Source organism: Staurois parvus, unplaced genomic scaffold, assembly GCF_062004578.1.
Source record: "Staurois parvus isolate SC_StPar_1 unplaced genomic scaffold, SC_StPar_1.0 ptg000639l, whole genome shotgun sequence".
NCBI classification, from domain to species: domain Eukaryota; kingdom Metazoa; phylum Chordata; class Amphibia; order Anura; family Ranidae; genus Staurois; species Staurois parvus.
This window is the reverse complement of record NW_028318435.1, coordinates 83,654-106,749: the sequence shown is the minus strand read 5'-3', so window position 1 is coordinate 106,749 and position 23,096 is coordinate 83,654.

The following is a 23,096-nucleotide window of genomic DNA, read 5'->3' as shown; positions in this document are numbered from 1 at the left end:
TTATCCAGACCAATTAAGAGTGAAATCAGAAATTCAGTGCAGGAAGAAGGAGTCCTACAAAGATCAATTTAAAAAAAAGTATCCAAGACAAGATCATGGTTAACCACTTGACCTCCAGAGGATTTACCCCCCTTAATGACCAGGCCTCTTTTTGCTACTCGGCGCTGCACTAATTCAACTGATAATTTCGTGGTCATGCAATGCTGCACCCAAATGAAATTTATGTCCTTTTTTTCACACAAATAGAGCTTTCTTTTGGTGGTATTTGATCACTTGTGTGCTTTTTATTTTTCACGCTATAAACAAAAAAAGGCCAAAACTTTTGAAGAAAAACAATATTTTTTACTTTCAGCTATAAAAAATATATAGTAAACTCAAAGTTAGTTATAAATTTAGGCCAAAATGTATTCTGCTACATGTTTTTGGTAAACAAAATACCAATAAGTGTATATTGATTGCTTTGTGTGAAAGTTATAGCGTTTACAAACTATGGTATAGATACTGCAATTTACACCATTTTTTTGCTATACAGCGCTGTGCTAGTTTAACAGACAATTGCACAGTCATGCAATACAGTACATAAATGAAATTTGCATCCTTTTTTTTCCCACAAATTGAGCTTTCTTTTGGTGGTATTTGATCGCCTGTGCAGTTTTTATTTTTTGCGCTATAAAAAAAAAGGCTGACAATTTTGAGGAAAAAAATAATATTTTGGACTTTTTGCTATAAAACATGTCCAGTAAAAAAAAAATGTAAAAATCAAATTTAGTCATAAATTTCTGCAAAAATGCATTCTGCGACATGTCTTTGCTAAAAAGAAAAAACCCAATACGTGTAAATTAATTGGTTTACGTGAAAGTTATAGCGTTTACAAATGGCGGGAAAGATACTGGGATTTTTAGTTTTTTTTTTATACTAATAATGACGGCGATCAGCAACTTATGTTGGCGATCAGTGACTTATGGCGGCGATCAGCGACTTATGGCGGGACTGCGGTGGACATTCTGACATTGGGGGGTACGGACTTGGGGTCACTGACATCCCCAGTGACACCAATACAGTGATCAGTGCAAAAAAAAACAAATCACTGACACTGTATTAATGGCACTGGGGAGGAAGGGGTAAAGTTTATTTTTCAGTGAAAGGGTTAACTGTGTGAGGGGAGTGTTTTACTAGGGGGCGGGGGTGTGTACTGCAGGGAACACTGCTGATCGGGAGAGAGAAACTCTTCTGTCCTGATCAGCTTGTCTTGGAGCTGTCAGGGAACTGACAGAAAGCACAGAAAGCACAGCACAACCACTACTTTTTGAATACAATGTTTTAGCCAGTTTTCTGTCCATTTAAACACAGATTTTTCCAAGCCTGTAGACTTTACCTTACACATTAGCCGTGTTTGGGGAACTGTGTCAAACGCTTTTGCAAAATCCAAGTATACCACGTCCACAGCCACCCCTCTGTCCAAGGTTTTGCTCACCTCCTCATAAAAAGAAATCAGATTTGTTTGACAACTTCTGTCTTTCATGAATCCATGCTGTCTGTTGCTTAAAATATTTTTTTCCAGCAAGAACTCACCTATGTGCTCTTTTATTAAACTCTCCAGTATCTTCCCAACTATAGAAGGTAAACTAACAGGTGTATAATTACTTGGTAAAGATTTTGACCCATTTTTAAATATTGGCACAACATTGGCCTTATGCCAATCCAGTGGTACTATGCCAGTCATTAAAGAGTCCCTAAAAATTAGAAACAATGGCTTTTAAATGACAGAGTTCACTTTTTTAAGGACTCGTGGGTGTATGCCAACCGGTTCAGGTGCTTTATTCACTTTTATTCTGTCTAAATATGTTTGGATCATATCAATTGTGAGCCAATGTGGATCATCTGGAGCTGTGTCAATACCATGCCCATTATGGACATGAGCTCCCCCATGTTCCTTTGTATACACAGAGTTGAAGAAGGTATTTAATAAATTTGCCTTCACTTTGTCTCCAGTCACCCACAATAGATTATTTTGCAAAGGGCCTACATGCCTGGACCGGACCTTTTACTATTAATGTATTTGAAGAATTTTTGGGGGTTGGTCCTGCTATCTTTTGCTATCTGTTGTTCGTTTTCAATTTTTGCTGCCTTTATTTCCTTTTTGCATATTTTGTTGTATTCTTTGTAATGTTTAAACAATGATAGCGTTCCTTCATTTTTATATTTAATAAAAGTTCTTTTCTTATTATCTATAGCTGTTTTACCTTTGGCCGTAAGCCACATAGGTTTGATTTTTAGCCTTTTAAACTTGTTGCCCATGGGAATATATTTTGCAGTGTGTTCACATACAGTCTTTTTGAAGAACTCCCATTTCTGTGTTGTGTTCATTGATGCCAATATTCCCTCCCAGTCTAAGTCTTGGAGAGCAGCACTCAGCTTTGGAAAATTAGCTCTCTTAAAATTGAGCATTTTTATTTTTCCCGTATGTGCTTGCTGTTTACAGCTAACAATAAACAAAATCATGTTATGGCCACTGCTACCCAAATGTTCTTTTATATGGACATTCATAATAGGTTCTGCATGGTTTGAGATTACCAGGTCCAGCAGAGCATCATTCCTAGTTGGGGCCTCTACTGTTCCTGCAGTACCATTACTCCAGTCAATTTCCAGGTATTTAAAACCACCCATTATTATCACTGTCCCAGCCCTTGCAGCCCTTTCAATCTCTTCAAGGAGCTGAGTCTCCACCTCCTCATTAACACTGGGAAGCCTATAACAAACTCCAATGATTACCTTTGTAGTATGCACCCCCATGTGCAGTTCCACCCATAATGCTTCAGCCTTATCACACTCTCCATCAACTAGGTACTCTTCCACACTCGCTCTGAGATCACTTCTCACATAAAGACAGACACCACCATCTTTCCTATTTCCCCTGTCTCTCTGAAAGAGAACATAGCCAGGAACATAGTTACGGGTTAATTAGTATTAATGTATTTATTATTACATATTATTCATTTATTGTATTTATTTAATAATGGTTATTTTTATTTATTTATGTATTTATTTTACATGTATTTATTAATTTATTAGTAGTAGTAGTTGTCATGTTTCACATGACTGTCATATTGACTGTCATATGCCTTTAAGTGTTTCTATATTTTGTTTCTGCTCCTCCTTTTCCTTTGGTTTAGTTAATGCTGTATAGATAGCCCTCCCCCTTTCCCAGAAATGCATTGCAGCTCTAGCCTCATGTCTTGAAGCAAGAAACATTATGATCTTTTGACCTATCGAATGTTCGTTGTTGTAAGATTCTCTCAGTTTATGGAATAAACTTCACAAGATCTACAAGATGTCTTATCGATTGAGTCACTGACTGTGGTATCCAACTGAGGTTGAAGTTATCGCTATATCATCACAACTGTAAGTTACAGAGATCACACTATCAATGCTTAGATTGGAGAGACAGAACAGTAGTAGTAGTAGTAGTAGTAGTAACACCATAACCCTAACAAAAATAAATAAATAAATAAGAAGACAATAAAGAAAATGTTAAACCTAACCCTAACCCCTAACCCCAACCCCTAATCCTAACCCTAACCTAACCATAACTCTAACCCCTTACCCTAAAAAAAAATTAATAATAAAATAAATGAAATATAAGCTGATGAAAAAGCTCAAAAAGCTGAAAAACCTAGCAACAAATAATACAACAGATGATATTTTTCTCTGTTAGCTAACATAAAAAAAGTCAAATCTCAAAAACACCTGAAACATGCTGTATGAAAACACGCATTAACATGCAAAATAGCACAAAAATTGAGTGACAAAACGCACAAAAAATGCTCAAATTCTCTATGCTCAAGTGTGAATGCAGCCTAAGAAAGGAAGTCCAAAGAGGTAATTTCCTGAATATGTTTGTTATTGATGAAGTACAAGAGACTGGGAAGTCACCAGCAGCATCATCTGTATAAGCTAACAATTTTAATTCATAGTTATTAAAGCTGAAAACCTTTAATATCATTGCTTCAGATAAAATTTAGAAACGTACAATTCCCCATATATGTTAGAATAAAAAGGAGAGACAGTGCAGTATTGGTTTCTCCCATTTTTTAAATTGAAGATTTAGTTTTTCAACCAATAATTTTAGCTTGGCCAATGGTATGTTGTAGAGTGCTATTACCTTATTCATAATGTTTTCACCAAAGAGCTCAAAGAGCAGCTGACATAAATAGCCATGCAACCCTGTCAAAGGACTCTTCAGTATCTAAGGCTACTATTATTCTTTCTTTCTACGTTATTTTGCTCTAATATATAATTTTTATTGTGGACAAGATAATATTTCTAGTGCTTCTTCCATTTATAAAGCCTGATTGATGTTTCCATGTAAAATGTTTTCCTAACTGCATGGCTAACATCTCAAATTACTGTATCTTCAGATCACAGTTTATTAGGACCATAGATTTGTAATTGTGGCATAGCATGGAATCTTTCCCTGACTTTGGCAGCAAAGTGTTTTTTTTTTACCTATTTTAGTTCTCACTCATCACCTCCTTTCCCTCCTCTACACTGGCAATTGTATCTATTTTGTCTCTTTCATCTATTTTCTTTCCTTGATCAGTTATCAGTTTTTAGCACATACTGTATAAGGAACTTCTTTAACCATGTTCTTGTCTTGGATGCTTTTTTAAATTGATCTTTGTAGGACTCCTGCTTCCTGCACCGAAGTCTGATCTCACTCTAAATTGGCCTAGATAATGACTAATGAGAACTTATGGCTAAATATAAATGAGAAAATGGAACAATTATGGAAGGTCTGGGATCCGTGGATGCATACTTATCTATGAGGCATTACAGAGACAAAGAGACTAACCCCATGGAACCCCTTATCCTCTACACTTCTACCACTTCCTCCTAAAATGTAAGAACTATGTGTAGTGCTACCCTTGTGAGGGCTGCTGTAGTATGGCTATCCCTAAGCTTCCCTCCGGACAGCCAGACGACAGGTATTTTTCACAGACTTGCATCCAAAGACAGTGACCAGTCCATTAACTTGTTTATGTTGTTTTATTAGGGGATTTCAACTTGGATAGGGAATTAGGGATTATGGGATGCCCAAATTGGCTTGAAACAATGAAAGGGGGACACTTCCCTCCTATGTATAAAGCAGATCCTGGATTGTACTTTTTCTGAAAGCCTTCAGTCGTTGTGGATCAGTAGCAGTTGTCCCTTACAAACGGGGAACTTGCAGCCCCTCAAAAAAAGCACTTCTCTTCTCTCCCCCTACGGAACTAGTCCCAGCTCCCCATCCTGCAAGCACTACCAGTCCTTGTGGATTCTCGGAAGATCTCCTGGGTCAAGGATAAAATATTTAGCTCAATGCTTTCCTAGGAAAGCTTGCTACAGTTGGCAGTCTTTCCCCTTGTATATCCCAAAGTGTACTGCTGTCACTATCATCTCATCAGTCCATAAAACCTTTGAAAAATCTGTTTTCAGATATTTCTTGGCCCAATCTTTTCAAATTATGTGTCTTTTTCATTACTTGTCAAGTTTCAGCCTTCCATACCTTGGCCATGTCTCTGAACACTAAACACCTTATACTTCTGGGCACTCCATAGGTTTCAGTTCTGAAATATGACAAAACTAGAGGATAATGGGTTCCATGGATTCCTGGTAGCTTCAAGTTTGATTCTTTTTCAAATCTTTGGCATTTATTTTGCGTCTTTTTTTCTCAACATATTTCTTGCGACTCTGTTGAATATTTGCAACAAAATGTTTGATGGTTCTGTGATCACACCCCAATATCTTAGCAATTTCAAGAGTAATACATCCCTCTGAAAGACTTTTTACAATTTTTAACTTTTCAGAGTCAGTTAAATCTTTATTGGCCCATTTTGTCTGAGGAAAAGAAGCTGCATAATAATTAGGCCACACCCTCCCTTATTACACAAATAAACATCACCCAATATGCTTTAATCCAATAAGCATTCAAATGTATACAGCTTAGAATTAGGCAATATGCAAAAAAATAATGATTTGGTAAAAAAAAAACTCACTTGCCTAATAATTGTGCATACAGTGTAGAGTACTATTTACTAACTGAACCTTATCTCTCTCTATGCAGTTTAGTAGCTGACTCTAATGTTTGCCTAGAGCAGCTTCCAATTCACTGACATTAAGGGATCTAGGTTTAAAAATTTTGCTTGTCAACATAACAAATATTAGCCATAATAGCTGTAATATGTGTATAATGTCAGTTTCTATTTGTTGCCTTTTTTCAGGGCAAATGCAAATGTAAAATTCCCTAACATTCCTTCCTAAGAGAAAAATAGCAATAACAACCGTAGGAGTTAAAGAACATTCACCAATAGAGAAAATAGCCTTACGCTGTAGGCTAACAACATTTGACCAGCTAAGGAAATAATATGAGGGAGACCTCAAATGTGTGGGGTTTTTTTTAAACATGAACTTAGCCTTTAACCACTTTCCTACTGGGCACTTATACCCCCTTCCTGCCCAGGCCAATTTTCAGCTTTCAGTACTGTCGCACTTTGAATGAAAATTGCAACACTCTACCCATATGACATTTTTATCATTTTTTTCACACAAATAGAGCTTTCTTTTGGTGGTATTTAATCACCACTAGGAGGTTTATTTTTTGTGCTATAAACAAAGAAAAAGCAAAAAATGTGAAAAAAAAAGTTTTTCGTTGTTTCTATTATAACATTTTGCAAACAGGTAATTTTTCTTCACTGATGTGCATTGATCAGGCTGCACTGATAGGCAGCACTGATGGGCAGTAATAGGCAGTACTGATAGGCACTGATAGGGGCACTGATGGGCACTGATAGGTGGCACTGATGAGGAGGCACGGATAGGCAGCACTGATGGGCACTGATAGGCAGCACTAATAGGTGGCAATGATGAAGTGGCACTGATGATGCTGCACTGATATGCAACAATGATGGGCACTGATAGGCGGCACTGATGGTCAGCACTGATGGGTGGCACTGATGGGTGGCACTGGCTAGTGGCACTGCTGGGCACTAACTGGTGGCACTGATGGGCACTGATGGGTGTCACTGCTGGACAGGACTGATGGGTGGCACTGATGGGAGGCACTTCTGTGCACTGGTGGGTGGCACTGCTGGGCACAGGTGGGTGGCACTACTTGGCACTGATGGGCACAGGTGGGTGGTACTGCTGGGTACTTGTGGGCAGCACTGCTTGGCACAGGTGGGCGGCACTGGTCGGTGGCACTGCTGGGCACTGATCATCAGTGCCCTGATAATCGGTGCCGATCCGTCCTCTGACAATTTCCAGTTATCGTCAGTACTAGAGATGAGCGAATCGAACATGACGAAGTGGAATTCGTTCCGAAGATTTGGAAAAATTCTATTCGCGACGAATCCGAAGATTAGCAAACTTCGGATGCACGAATCGAATTTTCCCAAAAATGGCGGCGACATGTGTGGCGACAGGAGAAAATGGACAGAGAAGATGGGGCGGGGATCTCTGGGAAGGCGCGCAGACAAGGCGCGCTGACCCATAATGCATTCATGAGTCATGAATCATGACATGTGATCGCATTAGCCAATCAGCAGCCAGCCAGCACTGTGTAATGGTGGAGCTATAAATCGCGGCCATCTTAGAATTCTCCATTAGCCTCCGGTCATTCAAGAGAGACAGACCTGTCTGTATTAAGGGACAGAGTTAGGGCCACAGAGACTTTAGGGCCACAGAATCGTTACTCAGGGACACAGAATTGTTACTCAGGGACACAGAATTGTTACTCAGGGACACAGAATCGTTACTCAGGGACACAGAATTGTTACTCAGGGACACAGAATCGTTACTCAGGGACACAGAATCGTTACTCAGGGATACAGAAGTGTTACTCAGGGACACAGAATCGTTACTCAGGGACACAGAATCATTACTCAGGGACACAGAATCGTTACTCAGGGACACAGAATCGTTACTCAGGGACACAGAATTGTTACTCAGGGACACAGAATCGTTAATCAGGGACACAGAATCGTTACTCAGGGACACAGAATCGTTACTCAGGGCCACAGCTATCAAAGAATTGAAAATTTAAAGTGACATACACCCTTTTTTTTTTTGGTGGCTGTCGTGCACAGTTGGTGCTGCAGTTTGCCGATTGTGCAAAATAAACTGACTTTCTGCTTCACAACCACTATTGTACATTCAAAGAGTTAAATCCATTTACACGCCGGCTGGCGGTAATATTTTTTGGGTGATTAGTGCATTCCAGTGACACAAACGTACAGTTTCCAGCCAACGGCAAGCTGCAATTGACCGATTGTGCTAAATAAACTGACTTTCTGCTTCACAACCACTATTGTATGTTCAAAGAGTTAGATCCATTTACACGCCGGGTGGCGGTAATATTTTTTGGGTGATTAGTGCATTCCAGTGACATAAACGTACAGTTTCCAGCCAACGGCAAGCTGCAATTGACCGATTGTGCTAAATAAACTGACTTTCTGCTTCACAACCACTATTGTACGTTCAAAGAGTTAGATCCATTTACACGCCAGGTGGCGGTAATATTTTTTGAGTGATTAGTGCATTCCAGTGACATAAACGTACAGTTTCCAGCCAACGGCAAGCTGCAATTAACCGATTGTGCTAAATAAACTGACTTTCTGCTTCACAACCACTATTGTACATTCAAAGAGTTAAATCCATATACACGCCGGGTGGCGGTAATATTTTTTGGGTGATTAGTGCATTCCAGTGACATAAACGTACAGTTTCCAGCCAACGGCAAGCTGCAATTGACCGATTGTGCTAAATAAACTGACTTTCTGCTTCACAACCACTATTGTACGTTCAAAGAGTTAAATCCATATACACGCCGGGTGGCGGTAATATTTTTTGGGTGATTAGTGCATTCCAGTGACCTAAACGTACAGTTTCCAGCCAACGGCAAGCTGCAATTGACCGATTGTGCTAAATAAACTGACTTTCTGCTTCACAACCACTATTGTACATTCAAAGAGTTAGATCCATTTACACGCCGGGTGGCGGTAATATTTTTGGGGGGATTAGTGCATTCCAGTGACATAAACGTACAGTTTCCAGCCAACGGCAAGCTGCAATTGACCGATTGTGCTAAATAAACTGACTTTCTGCTTCACAATCACTATTGTACGTTCAAAGAGTTAGATCCATTTACACGCCGGGTGGCGGTAATATTTTTTGGGTGATTAGTGCATTCCAGTGACATAAACGTACAGTTTCCAGCCAACGGCAAGCTGCAATTGACCGATTGTGCTAAATAAACTGACTTTCTGCTTCACAACCACTATTGTACGTTCAAAGAGTTAAATCCATTTACACGCCGGCTGGCGGTAATATTTTTTGGGTGATTAGTGCATTCCAGTGACAGAAACGTACAGTTTCCAGCCAACAGCAAGCTGCAATTGACCGATTGTGTACAATAAACTGACTTTCTGCTTCACAACCACTATTGTACGTTCAAAGAGTTAAATCCATTTACACGCCGGCTGGCGGTAATATTTTTTGGGTGATTAGTGCATTCCAGTGACATAAACGTACAGTTTACAGCCAACGGCAAGCTGCAATTGACCGATTGTGCTAAATAAACTGACTTTCTGCTTCACAACCACTATTGTACGTTCAAAGAGTTAAATCCATTTACACGCCGGCTGGCGGTAATATTTTTTGGGTGATTAGTGCATTCCAGTGACATAAACGTACAGTTTCCAGCCAACGGCAAGCTGCAATTGACCGATTGTGCTAAATAAACTGACTTTCTGCTTCACAACCACTATTGTACGTTCAAAGAGTTAAATCCATATACACGCCGGGTGGCGGTAATATTTTTTGGGTGATTAGTGCATTCCAGTGACACAAACGTACAGTTTCCAGCCAACGGCAAGCTGCAATTGACCGATTGTGCTAAATAAACTGACTTTCTGCTTCACAACCACTATTGTACGTTCAAAGAGTTAGATCCATTTACACGCCGGGTGGCGGTAATATTTTTGGGGGGATTAGTGCATTCCAGTGACATAAACGTACAGTTTCCAGCCAACGGCAAGCTGCAATTGACCGATTGTGCTAAATAAACTGACTTTCTGCTTCACAACCACTATAGTACGTTCAAAGAGTTAGATCCATTTACACGCCGGGTGGCGGTAATATTTTTGGGGGGATTACTGCATTCCAGTGACATAAACGTACAGTTTCCAGCCAACGGCAAGCTGCAATTGACCGATTGTGCTAAATAAACTGACTTTCTGCTTCACAACCACTATTGTACGTTCAAAGAGTTAGATCCATTTACACGCCGGGTGGCGGTAATATTTTTTGGGTGATTAGTGCATTCCAGTGACATAAACGTACAGTTTCCAGCCAACGGCAAGCTGCAATTGACCGATTGTGCTAAATAAACTGACTTTCTGCTTCACAATCACTATTGTACGTTCAAAGAGTTAAATCCATATACACGCCGGGTGGCGGTAATATTTTTTGGGTGATTAGTGCATTCCAGTGACATAAACGTACAGTTTCCAGCCAACGGCAAGCTGCAATTGACCGATTGTGCTAAATAAAATGACTTTCTGCTTCACAACCACTATTGTACGTTCAAAGAGTTAAATCCATATACACGCCGGGTGGCGGTAATATTTTTTGGGTGATTAGTGCATTCCAGTGACCTAAACGTACAGTTTCCAGCCAACGGCAAGCTGCAATTGACCGATTGTGCTAAATAAACTGACTTTCTGCTTCACAACCACTATTGTACGTTCAAAGAGTTAGATCCATTTACACGCCGGCTGGCGGTAATATTTTTGGGGGGATTAGTGCATTCCAGTGACATAAACGTAAAGTTTCCAGCCAACGGCAAGCTGCAATTGACCGATTGTGCTAAATAAACTGACTTTCTGCTTCACAACCACTATTGTACGTTCAAAGAGTTAGATCCATTTACACGCCGGGTGGCGGTAATATTTTTTGGGTGATTAGTGCATTCCAGTGACATAAACGTACAGTTTACAGCCAACGGCAAGCTGCAATTGACCGATTGTGCTAAATAAACTGACTTTCTGCTTCACAACCACTATTGTACGTTCAAAGAGTTAAATCCATATACACGCCGGGTGGCGGTAATATTTTTTGGGTGATTAGTGCATTCCAGTGACATAAACGTACAGTTTCCAGCCAACGGCAAGCTGCAATTGACCGATTGTGCTAAATAAACTGACTTTCTGCTTCACAACCACTATTGTACGTTCAAAGAGTTAGATCCATTTACACGCCGGCTGGCGGTAATATTTTTGGGGGGATTAGTGCATTCCAGTGACATAAACGTAAAGTTTCCAGCCAACGGCAAGCTGCAATTGACCGATTGTGCTAAATAAACTGACTTTCTGCTTCACAACCACTATTGTACGTTCAAAGAGTTAGATCCATTTACACGCCGGGTGGCGGTAATATTTTTTGGGTGATTAGTGCATTCCAGTGACATAAACGTACAGTTTACAGCCAACGGCAAGCTGCAATTGACCGATTGTGCTAAATAAACTGACTTTCTGCTTCACAACCACTATTGTACGTTCAAAGAGTTAAATCCATATACACGCCGGGTGGCGGTAATATTTTTTGGGTGATTAGTGCATTCCAGTGACATAAACGTACAGTTTCCAGCCAACGGCAAGCTGCAATTGACCGATTGTGCTAAATAAAATGACTTTCTGCTTCACAACCACTATTGTACGTTCAAAGAGTTAAATCCATATACACGCCGGGTGGCGGTAATATTTTTTGGGTGATTAGTGCATTCCAGTGACCTAAACGTACCGTTTCCAGCCAACGGCAAGCTGCAATTGACCGATTGTGCTAAATAAACTGACTTTCTGCTTCACAACCACTATTGTACGTTCAAAGAGTTAAATCCATTTACACGCCGGCTGGCGGTAATATTTTTTGGGTGATTAGTGCATTCCAGTGACATAAACGTACAGTTTCCAGCCAACGGCAAGCTGCAATTGACCGATTGTGCTAAATAAACTGATTTTCTGCTTCACAACCACTATTGTACGTTCAAAGAGTTAAATCCATATACACGCCGGGTGGCGGTAATATTTTTTGGGTGATGAGTGCATTCCAGTGACATAAACGTACAGTTTACAGCCAACGGCAAGCTGCAATTGACCGATTGTGCTAAATAAACTGACTTTCTGCTTCACAACCACTATTGTACGTTCAAAGAGTTAAATCCGGTTTTATTTTTGGGGTGCTTATTGAATTAAAGAGTATGTCAGACAACACGCAGAGGAGTGGCAGAGGAGGCAATGTTTCAGGAGCGAGCAGACGTGGCAGCAGAGGAAGGGGTCGAGGCAGCACTAGTTGCAGCCAGAGGCCAGTGCTCCCGGTGTCATCCAGCGGTCGTGTCTCCACCGACAACCCTGCCGTCTTCGATTGGTTGACTCGGTCGTCTTCCTCTTCCCAGGTCACCTCTGACACCTACAGCCAACGGTCGGTGGGTACGTCAGACACAACCGTTAGTTGGCATGGCCCAGGAGCAAGCCCACTGAAATCACGTGTCCTCGACCTGCCCCTGTCCTTTGGTGTTCCCTCACCAAGCGAAGTATCGCATGCTGTGGGCTCAGCCCCACTGTACAATGAGGAAGAGCTAACAGAGGGCGGTCAGGAACGGGGGGAGACATCCGCCTCTTCAGCAGCCAGGCGAAGAAGTACTGGCGAGGAGAGTGGCTCGGTAGCCGGTCTAGAGACAGGTCTGTCTCCTAACCCACACGCAGCCGAGGGGGCTAGTAGTGACGCGGAGACCCTAATTGATGATGATGAGGCTGATCGCACTTGGCAGCCTCGTCGTCATCAGGCTATTGCTTCCGCATCATCAGGAGAAGAGGGTGCCAGCTTGCCAGCGAGCAAAACAGTCGGTGGGTTGCCCAGGAGGCAGCAGGGTCGCAGCAGTGTCAGTGGAGCCAAACGGCCACGGAGTAGAGCACCAGCTCCACTGCAGCCTACCACCACGGCCAGTAGTGGTGCCGGTGTGCACGGAGGAAGTAGCAGTCACCCAGTGAGGAGTAGCGGGGGCAAAGTTTCCTACTCGGCGGTGTGGCAATTTTTCGTCAAGATGCCCGAGGAAGTAAACGTAGCCGTATGTCGACTATGTGGCCAGAAAGTCAAGCGTGGCCAGGGGGCCAATGTTGGGACTACAGCGTTGCGTCAGCATATGCAGCGTCGCCATTCGGTGGCCTGGGAAAACCGTGATAAAGATACGGCGGTTCTGCCTGCCCCAGCCCCCGCTCCATCACCCGCTCCGTTACTTGCTCCGTCACCCGACGTCAATCGCCCTCTATCAGCCAGTCAAGGCTCCAACACCTCTGCTGAGGGGAGTTGTCGCTCGTTGGCATCTTCCGCTCGTTCAGATGCTCCTTCTCCTGCTACTCCTCTTCACGGATTCCGTCAGCAGTCTTTCTTGGAATCCGTTTCCAAGAGACAACAGTTTGTGAGCACGCACCCGACGGTGCAGAAGCTGAACGTCCTCCTGTCCAAGTTGCTGGTGCTGCAGTCCCTCCCTTTCCAAGTGGTGGACTCAGCACCTTTCCGAGAAATGATGGCTTGTGCCGAGCCGCGGTGGAGATTGCCAAGCCGGCATTTCTTCGCCAAAAAGGCAGTGCCAGCCCTGCATTCACATGTAGAAGAGATGGTGGGCCAGTCTTTGAGCATGTCGGTCTCTGCCAAAGTGCACGGCAGCGCCGACGTGTGGAGCTGTAACTACGGTCAGGGACAGTACATGTCATTTACAGCCCACTGTGTGAACGTGGTGCCGGCACAGCCGCACCAGCAACTTGGACAGGTCACGCCGCTTTTGCCTCCACGTTTGCACGTCCTTGGTCCAGCAAAGATGTCCGCCTCTACCACCTCTTCTTCCGCCGTGTCCTCAGCCGCCACCCCGTGCCAAGTCCCATTACCCGACCGGCATATCACATGTGCAGGGCGCAACGGTGTCACGCTGTGCTGCACCTGGTATGCCTTGGCGAACGTAGTCACACAGGGAAGGAACTTCTGAGTGTAATGAACAGAGAAATCGACAGATGGCTGTCTCCGTGCAAACTGAAAATCGGAACCATGTTGACCGACAACGGAAAGAACATGGTGTCTGCTCTGCGTCAAGGAAGGTTGTGCCATGCGCCATGCATGGCTCACGTGTTCAATCTGGTTGTCAAGCGGTTCCTAAAATTCACCATCCCACTGCAAGACATCCTTAAAATGTCACGTAAACTTTGCATGCATTTCAGCCATTCCTACACCGCAAAGCACACCCTCCTTGAGCTGCAGCGGCAGAACGGAATTCCACAGCATCGCCTGATCTGCGACGTTGCAACAAGGTGGAATTCAACCCTACATATGTTAGACCGCCTTTACGAACAGCGAAAGGCCATCACCGATTTCCTGATGTTACAAGCGGATAAAGGTACTCCCCTGTGTAACTTAGATGTCAGCCATTGGCAGCTCATGCGTGACACCTGCCGCTTGCTCAGGCCCTTTCAGGAGGCCACGCTATTCGTGAGTCGGCAGGACTATGGGATGAACGACGTCATTCCTCTGTTGCACGTCCTGGAACAAATGCTGTTAACAATGGCTGGTCAGGGTGCGGTAGACGTGGCGCACAGATCTCAACGCCACATGACCCCTGTGGGGGCAGGACAGGAAGAAGAGGAGGAGGTAGAGGAGGACATTGGTGCTCAGGAATTATTGAGTGAAATGGGTGGTTTTTCTACTCAGCGGACAGGAGTGGAGGAGCAGGAGCATCTGGTAGAGGAGGAGGAGACAGAGGACCCAGACGCACCGTGGCAGTATGCTGTGGAGATGGAGGCAGGGAGTCCCTCGCATTCCTTGGCACAAATGGCCCATAGCATGCTCGGTTGCTTGCGTAGCGACAGCCGAATAATAACCATCAGACAGAGGGATGACTTTTGGCTGTCCACCTTGTTGGACCCTCGCTATCGTTCAAAAATGGTGGCCTTTTTCACACCTGCTGAGAGGGAGGCCAAAATAAAGTACTATAAAAACCACCTATGTAGTCAGTTGGTCTCTGCCTTTCTGCGCCAACGTCCATCCTCAGACACTGTGGGCCCTGCGCACTCGCGTTCCGCTGCCATGGCAGCAGGGGAGGGGTGGGGTGGTAGGAGCAGTGGCAGCTCCACCAGCAGCGGCTGCCTCAGTCTGCAGTCGATGATGAGTAGCTTTCTTCACCAGCGCAGTGAGGAAACTACTAACCAGCCGCAGCAGCAGCAGCATCAGATGGACCTGGAGCAGGACCTCAAACAACAGGCTTGGGCCTACTTGGACAGCACCCTGCCAACCAAGGTAGACAATCCCCTTGACTACTGGGCAACGAAACTTGACCTTTGGCCCCAACTAGCTGAATTTGCCCTTGAAAGGCTGTCATGCCCGGCCAGTAGCGTGGCATCGGAGCACGTGTTTAGTGCGGCAGGAGGTATTGTAACTCCGCGGAGGACACGACTGTCCACCCAAAGTGTGGAGAGACTCACGTTTGTGAAAATGAAACGTGGCCTGTGTATGGCTTCCGAATACTGCTGCCTCCACCACCACCCTGCGCCATGTGCCACTTTCACGTCTCCTTACACTGTTGGTGGGTTCCATTTTGTGATAGGGTGCTGTATGGCCTTCCATTGCTGCTGCCTCCACCGCCACCCTGCGCCATGTGCCTCTGTCGTCTGCTCACGCTGCTGACGGCTTCCGCTTTTTAACCGAGGCCTGTGTTTGGCTTCCGAATACTGCTGCATCCACCGCCACCCTGCGCCATGTGTCTCTGTCGTCTGCTCACGCTGCTGACGGCTTCCGCTTTTTAACCTAGGCCTGTGTATGGCTTCCGAATACTGCTGCCTCCACCGCCACCCTGCGCCATGTGCCACTTTCAGGTCTCCTTACACTGTTGGTGTGTTCCATTTTGTGATAGGGTGCTGTATGGCCTTCCATTGCTGCTGCCTCCACCGCCACCCTGCGCCATGTGCCTCTGTCGTCTGCTCACGCTGCTGACGGCTTCCGCTTTTTAACCGAGGCCTGTGTTTGGCTTCCGAATACTGCTGCATCCACCGCCACCCTGCGCCATGTGTCTCTGTCGTCTGCTCACGCTGCTGACGGCTTCCGCTTTTTAACCTAGACCTGTGTATGGCTTCCGAATACTGCTGCCTCCACCGCCACCCTGCGCCATGTGCCTCTGTCGTCTGCTCACGCTGCTGATGGCTTCCGCTTTTTAAACTAGTCCTGTGTATGTCTTCCGAATACTGCTGCCTCCACCGCCACCCTGCGCCATGTGCCACTTTCAGGTCTCCTTACACTGTTGGTGGGTTCCATTTTGTGATAGGGTGCTGTATGGCCTTCCATTGCTGCTGCCTTCACCGCCACCCTGCGCCATGTGCCTCTGTCGTCTGCTCACGCTGCTGACGGCTTCCGCTTTTTAACCGAGGCCTGTGTTTGGCTTCCGAATACTGCTGCCTCCACCGCCACCCTGCGCCATGTGCCTCTGTCGTCTGCTCACGCTGCTGACGGCTTCCGCTTTTTAAACTAGTCCTGTGTATATCTTCCGAATACTGCTGCCTCCACCGCCACCCTGCGCCATGTGCCACTTTCACGTCTCCTTACACTGTTGGTGGGTTCCATTTTGTGATAGGGTGCTGTATGGCCTTCCATTGTTGCTGCCTCCACCGCCACCCTGCGCCATGTGCCTCTGTCGTCTGCTCACACTGCTGACGGCTTCCGCTTTTTAACCGAGGCCTGTGTTTGGCTTCCGAATACTGCTGCATCCACCGCCACCCTGCGCCATGTGTCTCTGTCGTCTGCTCACGCTGCTGACGGCTTCCGCTTTTTAACCTAGGCCTGTGTATGGCTTCCGAATACTGCTGCCTCCACCGCCACCCTGCGCCATGTGCCTCTGTCGTCTGCTCACGCTGCTGACGGCTTCCGCTTTTTAAACTAGTCCTGTGTATGTCTTCCGAATACTGCTGCCTCCACCGCCACCCTGCGCCATGTGCCACTTTCAGGTCTCCTTACACTGTTGGTGGGTTCCATTTTGTGATAGGGTGCTGTATGGCCTTCCATTGCTGCTGCCTCCACCGCCACCCTGCGCCATGTGCCTCTGTCGTCTGCTCACGCTGCTGACGGCTTCCGCTTTTTAACCGAGGCCTGTGTTTGGCTTCCGAATACTGCTGCATCCACCGCCACCCTGCGCCATGTGCCTCTGTCGCCTGCTCACGCTGCTGACGGCTTCCGCTTTTTAACCGAGGCCTGTGTTTGGCTTCCGAATACTGCTGCATCCACCGCCACCCTGCGCCATGTGTCTCTGTCGTCTGCTCACGCTGCTGACGGCTTCCGCTTTTTAACCTAGGCCTGTGTATGGCCTTCAATTGAAGCTGCTTCTGCTCCGCCACTCTGCCATTGGACTCTTGATAGTCGTCTCCCCACGCTGCTGCTGGGGGGACTTTTTAACATAGGCCTCTGTATGGCCTTCAATTTTAGCTGCTTACGCTCCGCCACTCTGCCATGGGCCCCTGTACCGCCTCCTCATGCTGCTGCCAGGCCCGTAATCTGCCATGGGCCCCTGTACCGACTCCTCATGCTGCTGCCAGGCCCGTAATCTGTCATGGGCCCCTGTACCGCCTCCTCATGCTGCTGCCAGGTCCAGAGTGTGTCATGGGTCCCTGTACGGCCTCCCATTGCTGCTGCCAGGTCCAGAGTGTGTCATGGGTCCCTGTACGGCCTCCCATTGCTGCTGTCTCCATCGCCACACTCTGCCATGTGCCACTTTCAGGTCTCCTCACACTGCTGGTGGTTTCCATTTTGTCATAGGGTGCTGTATGGCCTCCCATTGCTGCTGCCTCCACCGCCACACTGTGGCTCCACACTCTGATTTGGCCCCGTGACTGCCCAAATGAGTGAAGTGTGCGGTGATTCTAAGATCGACGGCACTCATCTGCATGTCATACTGACTGACAGTATTATTTCTCTTCCCCAGCAGACTCCAAGGGCATTTAAATTAAAGGTACAGTGTTCTGCACTAATATAAAGGCTCTCTGAAGCCTAGAAACACCCTTTTTATAAGTTAAATTCGCAGCGAATATATTCGGCACAAAGCGAATTTAATCGGCGAATTCGGCGAATCAGCCGAACCGAATTTTTTAATAATTCGCTCATCTCTAGTCAGTACTTTCCTCATGTTGTGAAAGCGTGAGGAAAGTGCAACCGATAACCGGCAACTGCATTTACTGGTGATCTGCTGTGTCATTGGACATAGCTGATCAAGTGGTAAAATGCCGCTGTGATTGGCCTTTTACCACATCACGTGATCAGCTCTGTCCGTAGGACACAGCGATCAAGGAAATCACCAGGTGCACACCCCCGGGGGCACGCGGTAGGGCGCGCTCTGGGAGGACATCATATGACATCCTCCCTGGACTGGACAACCACGCGTCATTCGGCTATAGCGTGGTTGGCAAGTGATTAAAAATTGTGGTTGGTCAAAGAAAGCATAGGCTTTTGGCACCTGAAAAATGGGTGCAGAGAAGGAATAATGGTTTGATCTTGAAGTCAGATACAGATTGGAGATAAGACGCATGGTGTGTGAAAAAAGAAAAAAATAAACATTTTCCTGCTCAGCTTCTAAATCTATATACACTAACTAGTGTGCTGCAGCAAAAAAATTTACCAGCCTTGTGCAATAATACAAGCGTAAAAAATTGCCGTACTCAAAATACATATAAATGTGTAAATATCATCATGTCATAAACCACAAATCAGCTAAAAATATTCATTAAACTTCAGAAGGGTTAAGTGTTTGAGACAAGTTGAATTTAATGTTTAATTAATATTATTAGCTGATTTGTGGTTTTTGATATGATGATATTTACACATTTATATGCATTGTGAGCATGCCAATTTTTTTTAGACATATAAAATGCAATGTTTAGCAGAGTAAATACATTTTTCAAAAGGAATGTTTACTCTTACCCTTATGCTTAATGCAGTTACTCTAATTTTTAGCCCTCTAATTTTCCAAAATGAATTTTTACCCTTATCCTTATCTTCTACCCTTAGTGCATTTACGCTAGATGTTACCCCTCTCCCAGTCTTACCTGGCTATTCATTTTTTGATCCAGCCTGCGGGCTGAATGAAAAAAATCAAACAGGTTTCTCCATCCACGCTAAACAGTGTGGATCAACAAATCTTCCACTGAAGCTATTATATTCTGAAAGCCAGAGTCAGCTGGCTGTTTCTCTAGGTTTACTGCAACAGATCAAAGAATATCCAGTGACAAGGTGCCAACAGGGCCACCCACTGTTTAGATTTTGGGCAGTTCATCAGAAACATTAAAAATGCTAAATTTCTTTGAAATAACATACTGTACTTGCATGTGTATGATGTATAAAGTAATGTTTACAAAGAAAAATTGCAGTTTAACCACTTGCTTATTTTACTGTCAGCAGGTGGCACAGCTAGGTTCAGCAACATAAATATACATTGCCTGGCACATGCACACAGACACTCCCCCCTTCCCCGAGCAGGACACAGAATTTCATTTATAACATCTATGCTTACTCTAGGAATGCTGTAATTAGCTGATAGCTATCACATGATATCTGGGCCAATCAAAGCACCCTGTACTATGTGATAGCTGTGGGGCAAAAAATAAAAAAAATGTAATTAAAAATGTATTCTTTTTTTATTTTACATAACCAGTCAGTATTCCTGATCACCGCCACATGGGTCATATTATGATGCTGTACTGCACTGGTGACAGTATGTAAAAAAAAATTGTGCAAAAGAACACATTTTATTTAATTTCTTCATTTTCCATAGAATTGTAATAAAAAGTAAAAAATTCATAAAACGTGCTATGCTTCTTACTAAACACATCAGACTGTCTACTTTCCAAAATGGGGTTATTTGGGGGCATTTGTACTGTCCTGGCTTTTTAGGGCCTCAAGAAATGAGATAGACCATCAGTACATCAGGAGTGATCAATTTTCAAATATATATACCACAGTTTGTAAACTTTCACACAAATCCGTTAATAAACACTTATTGGGATTTTAAGAAATTTGATTTTATTGGATATGTTTTCTAACAGAAAAGAGAAAATATCAGTGTTTTATAATAATTTATGTTTTTTCATTTATATAATAAAAATTAAAAACCCAGTGGTAATCAAATACCACCAAAGAAAAGCTTTTTTTGTGTGAAAAAAATTATATACATTTTATTTAGGTAAAGTGTTGCATGACCAAGCAATTGTCAGTTAAGGTAACACAGTGTTGAATTGCAAAAAATGGCCTGGTCATGAATGGAGTAAAACTTTCCTGAGGTGGGGGGGCATGGCCTGAAGCAGCATGGCGAAGGGTGCATTTCTGGGAGCTCTGTCTGAGACTCCATCCAGACATCCATTTCTGCTGATTCTGCACGATATCCTGCTCACACTCACACCCGCTAGCACATCTGCTAATCTTTCCTCTGCTTTTCTGCACCATGTCGCTGCTGAAAAACGTTGCTGACGCTGGAGGCAAACTTACTGAGTTTCGCCATAAGGAGAAAGACACAGTGGGGGAAGATGGCGCCGTTTCCTCCGCTGTGGAGGAACCTGCGAAATCTGACACTAATAAGGTATTGGTGGCAATTTCCACCTGTCAGAGCACCCTCACCTACAAAACTGAAGAGGTAAAGATTGACATCTCACTTATTTGACAAGATTTACAAAAGCTCTGGGAGCGGGTCACAGAGGTAGAAGCACGTCTTAGTCATGTGGAGGATGATTTGCACCATTACAGGTTACCACTGAATGCCTGCAGCACCAGCTTCTTACAGTGCTGCAGAAGCAAGACATGGAAAACAGACTTTGTAGGTGCAACCTCCAATTCGTTGGTCTACCCGAGGGTGTGGAGGGATCAGATCCAGCTACTTTCTTGGAGTCATTGCTCACTAATACCAATGGCAGGGAGGTGCTCCCCCCTACCTTCGTGGTGGAGTGTGCCCATCGCCTGGCCTCTAGGCCTCCGCCAAAAGGTGCACCGTCACACATGTTTATTGCCAAATTCCGGAACTATCGTGATCGGGACACTATCCTTCATCTCACCAGAGAAAAGGGAAGCATCCATTATCAGAATGTCAGGATTGTGGTTTTTCCCGACTTCTCGGCTGAGGTGCAAAAACGTTGTGAGCAATTTATGGAGGCCAAGCACGAACTTCAGATTCATCATGTTTCCTATGCTATGCTCTTTCCTGCCAGACTCTGAGTTGTGCGTGATGACAAAGTACACTTTTTTAAATATCCGGAATCGGTACTGACCTGGCTGGATCAACAAACAGCACTGGGCCCTGCACAAGCCTGATTTCTTGAGACATCTAATAGAATTATGCTTCATCTCTCCCCACTCCGGGGATCTGTGAGTGTATCACGCTGCACCTGTCCATGACTTTGACTCTGTTTACTCTCCACATAATTTTTGCCGATCCCTCCTCTTGACATTCGCAAATTTTTCTTTTCGATCATCTTCCCCTCTCCCCCGCCCCCCCCTCCCTTTTTTTTTTATTATTGCTTTATTTTTCGGTTTCAGCTCCTAATTCCTTTCATTTTGTCCTACCTCTGAGTCTATCTAAATGTCCAATGGTTTCTTCTGTACTGTTTCTCCCTTCTATACTCCCTTTTTCCTTTTAATGTTTTATCTATTTCTTCCCTATGTTTACTTTTCACTCTTTTTTTCTTCTCCCCCTCTTTTCCCCTCTTTGACCCCTCATCCCCCTTCTTTCCCTTCCCTTCTTCTTCCCCCTTCTTTCCGCCCCTCCTTTTCTTTCCCTCTCCCTCCTTCCCTCCCCACATCTCTTTTTCTTTTCTTTTTCTCCTCTTCTCTCCTATGACACCCTGGGCTATGAACCATTTTTCAGCGGATTGTTCACTCCCCTAGTACCTGAACCTCCCTCCGTATGCTTCGGATTTTGTTGTTTTTTTGTTTGCAGCGTCCGGTTTTGAGCGGAGGTTTGGCATTTTTTTTTTTTTATTACATTTTACTTTAAGTGCGATTTCCCTGGCCAGCTGCAGTGGGGCAATTTGCTAACTTTCTGTATTTTCTATTACCCTCTCCATACTGGTCCAGAATGTATAGCTTACTTTGTTACTTGTTTTGTTTGTTCCTGTTCGTATTGTATTGTGTTTGCAAACTCGAGAAGAATGTTATGCTGTCCATTGATAGATATGTGGTGTCTTTATATGTAAAGTTAATGGCTACTCTGCTTGTACCTTATGCGGGGAACGCCTGTATTTTGTACTGCCTTTGGATCGTGGGATGAGGCCTGCTCCTCTGGGCTATACGTTTTATTGTGCTCCTTTTGTGTTCTGTGTTCTGCTCATGTGGATTCACCTCTATGCATCTCTGTCTCACACAATGTCATGGCTACTCTCAAGTATTTGACGTGAAACGTCCGTGGTATGAGGGTACGGCCTAAGCGCACTGCTGTTTTAAAATCTTTGAAGGTTGACGTGGCAGTCCTTATAAACACCCATATCACTGGTCAGCTCCAATTGGCCCTTAAAAAACCTTGGATTTGGTGGCTTTATCAGGCCCTTTACACCTCTAATTGCCAAGACAATCCGTTTTCAGCTACTAACTCTGCAGGTGGATCCACAGGGTAGATTTTTATTTTTACATACTATCCTTAATAATATACTGTAGAAATGTTGATACTGGCTTACTACATCCCTCCCCCCTTCCAGTTTGCTTTTCTAACTGAAGGATTGGTGTTTATTGCACAATACCCAGGTATCCCTACAGTGTGGTTGGGGGATTTCAATATCACTATAGACCCTAGCCAGGAAAAATTGGATTACAACCCCTCTGTCCCCACCCCATCCTATGTTACTCATTTCAGTAAACTTTTGATGGAATTTGCGCTGGTGGACACTTGGAGGTGCTTGCATTCCATGATCAAAGCTTACTCTTGCTTTTCTGCTTCTCACTCTACTATGTCTCGCATAGACTACATATTTATATCCAAATCACTGTTACCTAAATTGTGGGAG